Here is a 13,067-nt window from a genome sequence, read left to right as displayed (position 1 = left end):
GGCTCCTGGGTCTGCATCCTTCTTAATGCTCCATGGTCTTGGAGCCCCAGTGGTCTGCCTACCCCATTCCAGGCAGTAGAGACAGGTCTTCTTCCTTAGCCTCACCCTATCTTCCTGCTAACAAGGAAGCTTCATTTGTCATCTGAGCAATCATTAGCTCTGGTCCCCATATCTATTTTGGATTCCCAGACCTTATCTGTTAATTAACAAATATTTTTCCAGCACTTCTTAGGCCGTTAGGAGACAATGTCTGACCTGAGACAGAAAGACATGATTTCAACGCTGTGGAGCTACTTCAGGTTTGCAAGTGACAGAAATCAACTTTGTGAATAGTTACTAGAGTGTCTTAGTCTGTTTTGTGCTCCCATAACAGAATATCACAGACTGGGTAATTTATAATGAACAGAAATTTATTGGCTCACAATTCTGGAGGCTGGGAAGTGTAATATCAAGGTGCTGGCATCTGGTAAGGACCTTCCTGATGCATCATGACATGATGAAAGAGCAAAGAGAGGGCAAGAGAGAGCAAAAAGGAGCAATCCCGCTCCTGTAATAAGGAACTCATTCCCATGATAACCGCATTAGTGCATTCATGAGGGTGGAAACCCATGACCTAAACACCTCTTAAAGATCCCACCTCCCAATATGATCACAATGGCAATTAAATTTTAACATGAGTTTTGGAGGGGACAAATGTTCAAGCCACATAGCATGGCATGCTTTGTGGAATCTAGTGATGCTTTGGATGACTTTGCTTTGAGGAGGGCTTGAGTCAAGTCAGCCATAGGAATCTCAAGCTAAGAATTCAAGGAAACTCCCTCTCTAGGATACTGCCAATGATCTACATAAACTAATCCTATTCCCACTCTATGAACATCAGTTCAAAAGTCCCAAACTCAGGATAAAGAATCGTCCTGTGTCCGCTTTACTCCAGTCAACTCTGGAGGGGGTAGAGGCTGGGATGGCACAGGTGGTACAAACATAGCTGGAGAATCAGCAGTTCCCAGAGAAGCAAGGATTACTGTGAGTTGGGCAGAAGCTCTAAAAGGTGTTCACTATAAAATCACAAAACCCAGCAGTGGAGTCAAACTTATAAAGAACTAACTTTAACTTAGGCTCATATATGCTCAATAGAGTAAAGCCTAGAGGTGGTGCATATGAGGTATGCCTTCATATAGGAGGTGACATCCCTACTGTTTGGTTGCAGGGAGCCGAGATTGCACCATTGCACTCCAGTTTGGGCAACAAGAGTGAAACTCCATCTCAAAAAAAAAAAAAAAAGAAAGAAAAAGAAAAAAGAAATCCTTCTTGCTGGGCAAGGTGGCTCACACTTGTGATCCCAGCACTTTGGGAGGTGGAGGTGGGAGGATAACTTGAGTCCAGGAGTTCAAGACCAGCCTTGGCAACATAGCAAGACCCCAGTCTCTACAAAAAATGAAAAAATTAGCCTGGCATGATGGCATGCACCTGTAGTCCCAGCTACTCAGGAGGCTGAGGTGGGAGGATCCCTTGAGCTCAGGAGGTTGAGTCTGCAGTGAGCTATGATCACTCCACTGTACTCCATCCTGGGTGACAGAGGGAGACCCTGTCACAAAAAAAAAAAAAAAAGAACTCTTTCTTAACCTTTTTGTGCTTCAGAAAGTGTTCACTACAAAGAAATACCCATTCTCATGTCACTTAAATGACTCATGGTTGCCTCCCTTGTTTACTGTGGCAAGGTCAAACACAGTCCTTCTGAATTCCCATTCTTTGCCTCATAAATGATTACAGAACTGCTTGTCTCCATTGACCAGATGGAAAAAATGCTTATGAACCAAACTTGGGTTAAGCTTCTTTCCTTTCCCCAGGCTCCTTACTTTAACCCACTCTCAGCTTGAGCTAGCATACAACCCCTCCTGAGAATAGGTTGGTCTCAAGATAAAACATTCTCTGATCTAATATCTTATCAAGCCACCTCTTCATCCCACTTTCCATATTCGGTTGTTTCTAGCGTTGTTTACCTGCCTTTGGGGAGTGTTGGGGGTGGGGGAACCCTCTTTTTTCCTAACTATTGAAACATCTGAGGATTTTTTGGTCAGAGTGATCTCTCTATTGCAATAGTCTCCCTCTGCTATTGCACAGTTCCTTCTCTCCTACCTCTCCCATTTCTTTCAGTAATCCTTTCTAATAAGTATCCTTATTAGTCTGGATTTGTTTTCTTATTTGCCAGAATCAAACAGACTTCAGATTATGTTCCTGGCCCAAAGCCCTTTAACTTTCAGCAAGCCACCTAACTTTTCTTAGATTCTGTTCTTTCATATGTAACTTGGCGATACCTTTCAGGACTCTTGTGAGGATTAGAGACGTAAAACCCTGAACATATGGTGGCTAGTAAATTAACAGCAGTCATCGTTCTTGATTATGAGTCTAGAGTGGTATATCAAAGTTAACTTGTGAAAGGCCTTACAGGCCAGATAGAGAAACTTGTCATAATCACTGCGGTATCTTCAACACCTGTCCAATGCTTCGCACGCGCATAGTATCTAACCAACAAGTATTGAGAGGGAATAACTTCATCTCACTTACAGTGAGGAGCTATGAAAATGATGGCTGGTTTAGAAAAGGCAAGTTGGTCACTGTCGACGTTTACCGGCCTTTTCCTACTAAAATTCTCATCTCCTGGCTCTCCACACCTGCCACCCTCATGGCCCCTGTGTTGCGTTTGATGTCGCCTCTCCTGGAGAATGGCCATGGTGATCATTCCTGTTATCCTCTGAAATCAAAAGAGAGAACGTGGGGCACTTTCTTAATAAGCCCGAAGGGAATGTAGACGTTCCGACACCTGGTGAGGAAGACACTCTCCATCGCCTCCCGCTGATGCCCCGCCCTCCCCACGGCTCAAGTTCCTCCCACTTAGCCTGGTGCTAGGGGCGCATTTCTCCGGCTTGCCTCTGGTCCTCTGCGCACGCGCGCCGCTTCCTGGTGGCAGGCGCGGGCAGGGCCGCGTTGCGTCATCGGGGCGCGCGCCTCAGAGAAAGCTGCGGTCGCCGGAAGTTGAGCGGCGGTAAGTGAGCAGCGGCGAGCGAGGGTGTAGTGGGGTCTTGCTGGGCCGGTTTTGGAAGCCTAGAGTCAAGGGGCGAGCTCTCCAGGGAGGGCGAGGGTCACAGCAGGTCTCACGGTCTTCCTCTGCCAGCTTCTGGGTGGTCCTTCCTCCTCCAGGGACTCACTGATTACGGCTGGCGCCCTTCGTCTGTAGCCGCGTCCCCTCAGACTGGTTCAGTCCGGGGTCTTCTGACTAGGAAGCTCGTGCTAATTTCCTAAGTCAGTCCCTCCTGTCTTCTTGGTAGGCAATGCTCAGAATCTTCAGTGTTGGACCACGGGAGATAGGACATTTGGATTCCTAGCCTGGCTGTGTCTGGCTTTGCTGTCTCTGGCACGTTCCTTCCTCTTTTAAACTGCTTTTTCCTCATCTGTAAAATGGGAATGATACTCCGTCATTTGTTAAGTGAGGAGGTTAAATAAGTTTACTTTCTGAGAAAGAAGATTCTCGATTCCTTGGTTACGGGGTTAAAAAATAATGCACAATAAGAATCAATCCGGTAAGGTAAATGCAGGTGTTAGAACATTTGTCAGAAATAGAGTCAAACTTTTAATTTTACCGAAATGAATTTTATAAGTACAGTACTAACGTGCATGATGTTGGAGAAGTAAAAGCCAAACTGTGTGTGTGTGCACGTGCGTGCAATTTCCTGATTTTTAAACACTGGCGACTGATGCCATTTTAAAAAAATTGGCAAGTAATTCTGTTTTTTAAAAACATTGGCAACTCAATTTTTACAAAACGCTGTTCAGCTGTAACCAGTCATATCTGTGGCTGCCGGTTTGGGACCTGTGGATCCCAGGCTCCCTTTTTCATTGTCTACTTAGATTTTTTTCTCTGACACCTCTGCCCACTGGCCAGATATCTTCAGTGACAGAAAGCTTTCTACTTCTGGTTGCTCCTGTTTGGTCCTTCCCCAGTTCTGAGTCTTAGGTTGAGCTGAAAGCAGCTACTCAGTAGTCTTAGCTCACTGTTCCTTCTTTAGGCTCTTGGAATCATCCCTGCGTTTAATTGCCCTATACATCATTGAAAGCTGCTAGTTTGTCGTCTTCCTCTCACTTTTTCTTCTCTAGGCTAAGCATATTTAACGTATTTGCTGATAGTAAACTTAACGACGACAGCAAATTTTGTCGTGTTTTGTTATATCCCCAGCATATAGAGCAATGCCTAGCATTTTATATATGCTCAATACATATTTGTTGGATGAATGAATGAAACACGTATTTGCCTGTTATTGCCTGGCATTATTGTGGGCACTGGTGATCTATCAGTAAAATAAGATGAAGAAGAACCCTGTTTCATGGCACCTTCTAATAATAGTGGTGGTGCCAGCGGTGGCGGCATTGTCAATGAGGGTTGGTAGGTGTTTCAGATGCTGAAACGTACTACAAAAAGAAACAGGGTCATGGGATGGAGAGTAATTGGGGGAAGCATAAAAGCTAGCTGGTCAGGGATAGCTTCCCTGAGGAAATGACCTAACACTTGAATAAAAAAAAGGCCAGTCTTGGAATGGCTCATGTTGCTGAACTGCTCTCCCATCCCCCAACGCTGCTCCAGTCTTGTTAAGCTGCTTGCAGGTGTGTCTCACCTATAGCCCTTTGCTTCTGCTGCTTAGAACATCTCCCCTTCCCCTTCCGTTTATCTTGGCCAGCTCCTTCCTGCCCTCATGTGACATGATTTTGAAATCCTTTAAGAGCTGAGTACTGGACTTTCCATTATTCAACCATAGGTTCCCTTTTCTGTTCCCAGCCAGCATCTCATTATAGAGAATAAACATTTATTGAGCTTCAGCTGTGTGTCTGGCACTGCACTGCAAGCTGGGAATACAAAAATGAGTAAGATACACATCCCTGTCCCCAAAGAGTTTACCTTTTTTTAAGTCAAGGAGATAGCAACGGTATGGTATGGAGCTATTACGGAGGTTTGGTAGAGGATAACTTAGGGTACTCATAAGTCAGGCTGACTCATCAAAAAAGGTTTCAGTGAGGAAGTGCTGCTTTAGCCAAGACCTAAAGGATGAACAAGATTTTACAGGTGAAGAGTGGTTCGAAGTGGTATGAGCAAAGGGCTAGAGGAGAGAATGCATGGCCTGCTTGTGGTTCACCGGAGTGGCAGTGTGGAGGTGTAGGATGAGAGGTGACTGGAAAGGTAAGCACTGGCCACATCGTGAAGGACCCTGTGGACAGTAGCATGTTAAGAGCACATAGACTTTGGCATCCAAGATAGCTGCGTGCCAGTATTCGCATTGCCACTGAACTAGTTTTGTGTCCCTGGGCAAGTCACTTCCTTTCTAAGCTTCAGTTTCCTCATCTCTATGAAGGGGAAATAAAAACTGAATGAGGTGATATATTACTCACTTGGCACTGGTAGATGATAAATAATAAACAGTAGTCATTAATATTGCCAGGCCTAGAAGTTTGGACTCTAAAATGTGGGGGCCGGGGTGGAGAGCAGGACACTGAAGATTTTAAAACAGGTGGGACATCCTCTCGTGTTTTAAATTACCCAGGCAGCAATGTGGTGGTTACACTGGACAGAAGAAGACAAGCAGGGGACCAGTTGGGTACAGTTGCAGTGATCCAGATATCAGGATGAAGATCTGGATGAAGGCAGTGACAAGTGGAGATGGAGAGAGGTGGGAGGAGTTGAGAGATTAAGGAGGTGGAAATTGCTGGACTTTGGTAACTGATGGGATGAAACAGAGGAAGGAGACAAGAATCAGTATCTTGGTGGCGGGAGGGCAGAAATGAATTTGCTGTGTGGAATTAAGCAGTAACAAAATTCTTTGACTAGTGTCTCTGATTGATTAGCCCTGACCTCTTGATTTTATTTGGAAGTCAGTTTGCCTCTGTCGTCCACTTCTACCCATGGAAATGAAGTTCACCAATGTCTTCCTCTCCTTTTTTTTTTTTTTGAGATGGAGTCTCACTCTGTTGCCCAGGCTGGAGTGCAGTGGCGCGATCTGGGCTCACTGCAAGCTCCGCCTCCCAGGTTCACACCATTCTCGTGCCTCAGCCCCCCGAGTAGCTGGGACTACCTGCCGCCATGCCTGGCTAACTTTTTGTATTTTTTTAGTAGAGACGGGGTTTCACTGTTAGCCAGGTGGTCTCGATCTCCTGACCTCGTGATCCACCCGCCTTGGCCTCCCAAAGTGCTGGGATTACAGGCATGAGCCACCACTTCCTCTCCTCTTTCTGTCTCCTGATCTCCCCACCCTTCTCCAGTGTGATTAAGGCCTGATTGTATAATCAAGGGAGAATAAATACTGGAGGTGCTGCTCTGTTAATTGGTAATCAATATGTATTTCCATGATCTTGGCAGACTAAGGAACAGCCTATTCACTCTGTCTCAGACCAGCTTCAGAATGATCACTTTTGGGATTTCCTCACACCTTCATCCCAGTTACCATCCTTGAACTTGCTCCGGTTTGTCAGCCTCTGTTTGAGTGTGTGGTACAGAAAGGGAGTTCTCTTTCCTTGAGGACTCTAACCATGCAGAGCAAGACTGCACTTTTCTTGTGGTAACCTAAAGCCCTGCCAGCTCCATAGTAGACACATTGTGCTTTTGACACTATTACACTAGTGTGCCACCAAATAGGCCCTCAGCATGGCTCAGCCCTCCCCATATCCTCAGGCAGGTCACCTGCCTGTTTCCCTTTATGTCTTCCACATATTCATTCCTCTCCTCAACCTCCTACCTTGACTTTTGCTCCACTAAGTTGCAGCCATCAATTAAGGCGTCTCAACTTCCTCTTCTATCCTTTGCCAGCTGATCTTTAGCTGACCCTATCCTTTTGCCTTTAATTCTGTGAAAGAAATGGTGTTTAAGACTAAGTCCTCTATTTGTGCTTGAGATCCTATCTCCTCCTTTGCCTCAAGGACTGGGTTCCATCATTTGTTCATTTTCTTTTCTGTTTCATCAACCCTTCTCATTTAAATATTCTCTGTTTACTCTCGTTTTGGAAAAAACAAAAACCCTCCGATTAACCTATGCTGCACCCTGTCACGCCTCTTTTACCCAGCCACCTTTCTTGGAAGAGTTATCTAGAGTTGCTACCTCTACTTCCCTAAGTCATGGCTACAATCTTGCTCTCGTCCCACCACTCCCCAAAGTCATCAGACCTCAACATAGCCAGAATACCTGACCACTTTTCCTTCCTTATTTTTCTTGGCACATCTGACATTGCTGACCTTGCCCCTCACTTATAAAAACCCAGTCCTACTTTGTATTATCTCTCTGGCCATTTGTCCCTCAGTTTCCATTGTGGGCTCTTTTCTTCCCCTTTGTCCCTCACATGCCATTTTTTGCCAAGACTCTGCCCTCTACTATGTTCTTCTCAACCCCAGCTTCAAACTTGTTTATATGCTCATGACCCCTGTTCTGTATCATGAGCCCAGATCTCTCCTGAGTGCTACCCTCAAACTCAAACAAGTCTAAAACTAAGCTCCTCATCTTCCCTTTGAACCTGCCGTTCTTTCTCTGTTCTTAAATCTTGCCAATTCCCCTCCTTCCATTTAGTCATCCAAAACAGAACCCTGAGAGTCATCTCAGACTCTTCCTCTGGTACTATCCCTCCTTTCCATCTTCCAAGCCCAGGCATTCATCAGAGTTCTATAGATTTGACTTTGTTGCTATCTCCTGACACACATTGCCTCCATTTCCTCCCTTGCTCCCTCAGTTCAGGCCCCCCTCCCTTCCCACCTGTCTTTCTGCACAGCCTCCCAGCTGGTTGCCCTGCCTCAGGAGTCCAGTCCTCACTGCTATGGATTGCCTTTACTACGATAGAGATCTATGCAGAAATACAAATGCATAGCTTTTCACCTAAGGCTTTTCATGATATGGCCTTTGCCTGCTTTTATGGCATGGTCCATCTACTCTGCCCCATGTGCCTCTGCTTGCTGCCATATAGAACTCTATTGGGGGAACCTGCCCCCAATATTTCACCGTAGGTTCTTTCTATTTTCCGTAAGTGTCAGCCGGCTGAGAAATAGAAAGAGTACAAAGAGAGGAATTTTACAGCTGGGCCTCCGGGGGTGACATCACATATCGGTAGGACTGTGATGCCCACCTGAGCTGCAAAACCGGCAGGTTTTTATTAAGGACTTCAAAAGGGGAGGGGCTATACGAATAGGGAGTAGGTCACAAAGATCACATGCTTCAGAGGGCAAAAAGGAGAACAAAGATCACATGCTTCTGAGGAAACAGGTCAAGGACAAAATCAGAAACTCCTGATAAGGGTCTTTGTTCAGCGGTGCACATATTATCTTGATAAACATCTTAAACAACAGAAAGCAGGGTTCGAGAGCAGAGAACCAGTCTGACCTCAAATTTACCAGGGCAGGGTTTCCCAATCCTAGTAAGCCTGAGGGTACCGCAGGAGACCAGGGCGTATTTCAGTCCTTATCTCAACCTCATGAGACAGACACTTCCAGAGTCGCCATTTATAGACCTCCCTCCAGGAATGCTTTCCTTTCCCAGGGTCTTAATTATTAATATTTCTTGCTAGGAAAAGAACTTAGTAATATCTTCCCTACTTGCACGTCCATTTGTAGGCTCTCTGCAAGAGGAAAAATATGGCTGTATTCTGCCTGACCCTGCAGGCAGTGAGACCTTATGGTTGTCTTCCCTTGTTCCATGAAAATCACTCTTATTCTGTTCTTTTTCAAGGTGCACTGATTTCATATTGTTTAAACACACATGTTTTACAATAAGTTTGTACAGTTAACACAGTAGTGGTCCTGAGGTGATGTACATTCTCAGTTTATGAAGGTAACAGGATTAAGAGATTAAAGTAAATACAGGCATAAGAAATTATAAAAGTATTAATTTTTGGAACTGATAAATGTCCATATTAAAATGAAATCTTCACAATTTATGTTCAGAGATTGAAGTAAAGGCAGGTGTAAGAAATTATAAAAGTATTATTTGGGAACTGATATATGCCCATATTAAAATGAAATCTTCACAATTTATGTTCCTCTGCCACTGCTCCAGCTGGTCCCTCGGTTCGGGGTCCCTGACTTCCTGCAACAGAACTTGTTTGTATTTTCTCAAACATACCATCCTGGTTCATTCATTTATTGTTTCAGTCATCAACAAGTATTTATTGGGCACCTATGAGGTGTTAAGACTGGTGTTAGAAAAACAACGATGAATAGGGGAAAATCAGAAGCTGACCCGGTTCCTTTCTCATAGAATTTTCATTTATTCATTGTTTCAGTCATCAGGTATTTATTGGGCACCTATGAGGTGCTAAGTCAGGTGCTAGAAAAACATTGATGAATGTGGGAAAATGGGAAGCTGACATTTTTCCTTTCTCATAGAATTTTTATTCTACCGAGGAGGATGACTGCGTACGTGCTATGAAGGTGAGGTAGTTGGTACTTTTTGAGAACTAGAATACAGGAGGATCAACCTAATCAGAAGCTGAGGGAGTCAGGGAAGGCTTCCCTCGGAAGTGATGATTGAGCTGTGATTTGAAAAGTGAGCAAAGAAAATCACTAGATGATGGATATGTGGAGGTGGCCAAGAAAATTCTAAGCTTATGCAGAGGCCATGGGGTGTTTCTGTAGTTGATGTGGAGCTGAGTCAGCTTCCTTCCTTTGCCTGGAGAGTCCCCAGTTCCTGCCTCTAGCCTCCTAATCCAGGGGTCCTTGCGTGGGGCTAGTGCTGCCATCTAACCACCCCCCCCTCCGCCCCTTTCCCAACCATCAACAGCGAGTTTGGAAGTTTGTGGAGCTGTTTTATTTTGCTTTGTTTTGTGACATTGACCAGAGGGCATTACTGCATTTATTGAGAGAGAGCCAGAGATGCTCAACATTCTGCAATGTGCAGGAATAGCTCTAAACGAAAAAGAATTGTCCCATCCAACATGCCAATAGGGCCCCTGTTGAGAATCTACTTGGATGTTCTTAACACCTTGGCTTAAGGGTTTCTATAGGACATTCTTAAAACTTTGGCTTGGCCAGGTGTGGTGGCTCCCACCGGTAATCCCAGCACTTTGGGAGGCTGAAGTGGCCGGATCACAAGGTCAGGAGTTCGAGACCAGCTTGACCAACATAGTGAAACCCCGTCTCTACTAAAAATATGAAAATTAGCCAGGCATGTTGGTGGGTGCCTATAATCCCAGCTCCTCAGGAGGCTGAGGCAGGAGAAACGCTTGAACCCAGGAGGCGGAGGTTGCAGTGAGCCGAAATTGCGCCACCGCACTCCAGCCTGGGTGACAGAGCAAGACTGTGTCTCAAGACTCCATCTCAAAAACAAACAAACAAACAAACACACCTTAGCTTAAGGGTTTCTATAGGAAACACTGTTGCCTCATCAGTCTAATTTAGATGTCCTTCCTCCTGTAACATTTTATACCAACACCAGGCTACACTGTATTTGTTTTACCTCCAAATTGCTATACTCTGGTTCCTCTTCTGTTTTGCCGTCTGTTTTGGCTTCAAAATTGTTAGCTCTTTAAAGGTGGGGACCGTAGTTTTTTTGGCCATTGAACCCTGAAATGTAGCACAGGGACAAGTATATAACGTAACTGTTTATTGAAGAAATAACTATAATGGAAACCCCAATTTCTTTTCTTTTCTTTTCTTTTGAGACAGAGTCTTGCTCTATCACCCAGGCTGGAGTGCAGTAGTGCGATCTCAGCTCACTGCAACCTCCGCCTCCCGGGTTCAAGCAATTCTCAACCTTCAGCCTTCCAAGTAGCTGGGATTATAGGCACCTGCCACCATGCCTGGCCCTTTTTTGTGTTTTTAGTAGAGACAGGGTTTCGCCATGTTGGCCAGGCATGTTATTGGTAAACAATATGATGTTAGTCCTGCTTTTTGAGTGCCTCCTATGGGCCAGATGTATGCATTTTCTAGTTGAATCCTCACAATAATTCTGCACAGTAGGTGGTATCCCTGTCTAACAGAAGAGGAAACAGACTCGGAGAAGTTGAATGACGTGTCCAAGGTGGTGTGGCTAGAAAGTAGCAGAGACAGAATGTGAACTCAGGTCTCTCTGGCTTATGAACCTATGCTCTTTCCGGTCTAGTAGACCATCTGCCTTGTCCAATTGTTTTCTTGAACTTAGATTTAAAGCCCTAGATTTACCGCTATAAAATTTCAAATCTTGTTAAAATAGGCCTGCCATTCCAGATGGTTGGAATCTTTTTTTATCCTGAATTTTAGTCACTTGTATTGCCTGTTTCTTCTTGTGTCATGATGTGTATGAAACTGATAAGCAAATCTATATGATTATCCAAGCTATTGATAAAATATGGCAATAAGAATATTGACTATATTTATTTATTTGCCTATTCCCCCTGCTTTTAGCCCCAGCATAGGGTTCAGTGCACATGAAATACTTAGTAAATGTTGATAAATATTCATTCATGTGAATAAATAAAATAAATTGGACAGGCCCAGAGACCAAGCCAAAGACCTGCTGCTATTAGCTCCTTTCTAATTAACATTAATTAATTCAGTAACCAAGATCCTTTGAATAAGATTGTTTTACCAGTTCTTAATCCCTCTAATTATGTCAGGATTCAATTCCTGTATCTTCATCTTGTCTACCGGGATTTCTAGAGCAACCTTGTGAGAGACATTTCTGAGACCTGTGTGTCCTGTGTCTATGATTCTTCCCTGATCAAGGTAGGAATGCAGTTACTCTGTCATGACTTTTTCTTAGAGAAACCATATTGGCCTCTTGTGATGACTTAGGGCTGCCTCATACAGTTATGTAGGCTGTGCACTGCACAAGAGGCCACATCAAGGGGCGTTCCATTTATGTCGTAGGTATTGTGGGTGCACTTTTGTAATGACAGTGGCAGAGAAGGCTACTATGTCTTGAGCTAACCTAATCAGTATATTACAACATTTCTCTAAAGGAAGTAAAATCTTGAAACGGGTGTAATTTTCTGATTGTACAAAGGTGCTAAGTGGACTAGAGTGGCTCATATGGGCCTATCCTGGGAGCAAAACTTCCATCCAGTGGTCTTTAGAACCTGTCTTTAGTCTTTTCTTTGAAAAATCAGGCTGGCACGGTGGCTCACACCTGTAATCCCAGTACTTTGGGAGGCTGAGGCAGGTGGATCGCCTGAGGTCAGGAATTTGAAACCAGCCTGGCCAATATAGTGAAACCCTATCTCTACTAAAAATATAAAAAATTAGCTGGGCGTAGTGACGGGCGCCTGTAATCCCAGCTACTCGGGAGGCTGAGGCAGGAGAATCGCTTGAACGTGGGAGGTGGAGGTTGCAGTGAGCTGAGATGCCATTGCACTCCAACCTGGGCAACAAGAGTGAAACTCTGTCTTGAAAAAAAAAAAAAAAGAAAGAAAAGAAAAAAAGAAAAATCAAACATTTTGAAAATCTGAAATCAGGCCTTTGTTCGAGCCAGTTTTTCAGTACCTCTCCCATTTCTTAGGATTCTTTAAAGATCACCAGAAATGAAAACCACAGAGATGTTGTTTTTTAGAAGCAAGCCTTCATAACTCAGCCAGCTTTTAGGAAACCATCTTAGATTTTAGTTGTTGGTTGGCATAGGGCTCCACAGTGATTCAAACGAATCCAGGTGACTGTCTCTCAGATGAACAGAGGAATGGGCAACACTGTTGATCAGTGGAGGTAACAAAAGGACTCAGAAGGAGACACACTGCCCTCCATCTTCCTGGCAGTATTACTTCCTCTCTCCTCTTTCCCACATTTTCTCAGCTGTCACTATCCCTCCCATGTAGGCTTCTCAAACCCCATAATGCTGGTATCCAGTGCATCCATTCTCAAAAACTCAGGCTGATGGACACCAGATTGCATGTGAGGGTGAAGGATATTATAGCAGAAGGAAACCAAAATAAAAGAAAAACAGCTCCTGGAAGTAACCAATGAGAAGGACAGATAGAGTTTGAAGACTGTGGATGTGACTGCTTGTTCCCTGGTTGACCCACTGAAGAAGAAATCCCGTTGATTCAGAGGTGGCTCGGAGGTGAGGAGGACAACTCACCCAT

At 44.4% G+C, this 13,067-nt stretch overlaps 1 protein-coding gene across 7 annotated transcripts in view; it reads left to right on the top strand.

Annotated features, from left to right (window-relative positions):
* The first annotated feature begins 2,923 nt into the window (after nucleotides 1–2,923).
* ATG7 (autophagy related 7) overlaps nucleotides 2,924–13,067 on the top strand; it is a 267,608-nt gene continuing 257,464 nt past the window's right edge. For 5 of the 7 annotated variants that reach the window (XR_004181750.1, XR_004181748.1, XM_031662452.1 and 2 more), the window contains exon 1: nucleotides 2,924–3,043. The gene's annotated coding sequence lies outside the window, so the exon portion shown is untranslated. Of the gene's footprint in view, nucleotides 3,044–3,087; nucleotides 5,228–13,067 lie in introns of those variants that run through there. The other 2 variants (XM_009200214.4, XM_031662434.1) reach the window with 2 other exon arrangements.

This window comes from Papio anubis, chromosome 2 (genome assembly GCF_008728515.1).
Source record: "Papio anubis isolate 15944 chromosome 2, Panubis1.0, whole genome shotgun sequence".
NCBI classification, from domain to species: domain Eukaryota; kingdom Metazoa; phylum Chordata; class Mammalia; order Primates; family Cercopithecidae; genus Papio; species Papio anubis.
This window is presented reverse-complemented; position numbering and strand designations above follow the sequence as displayed.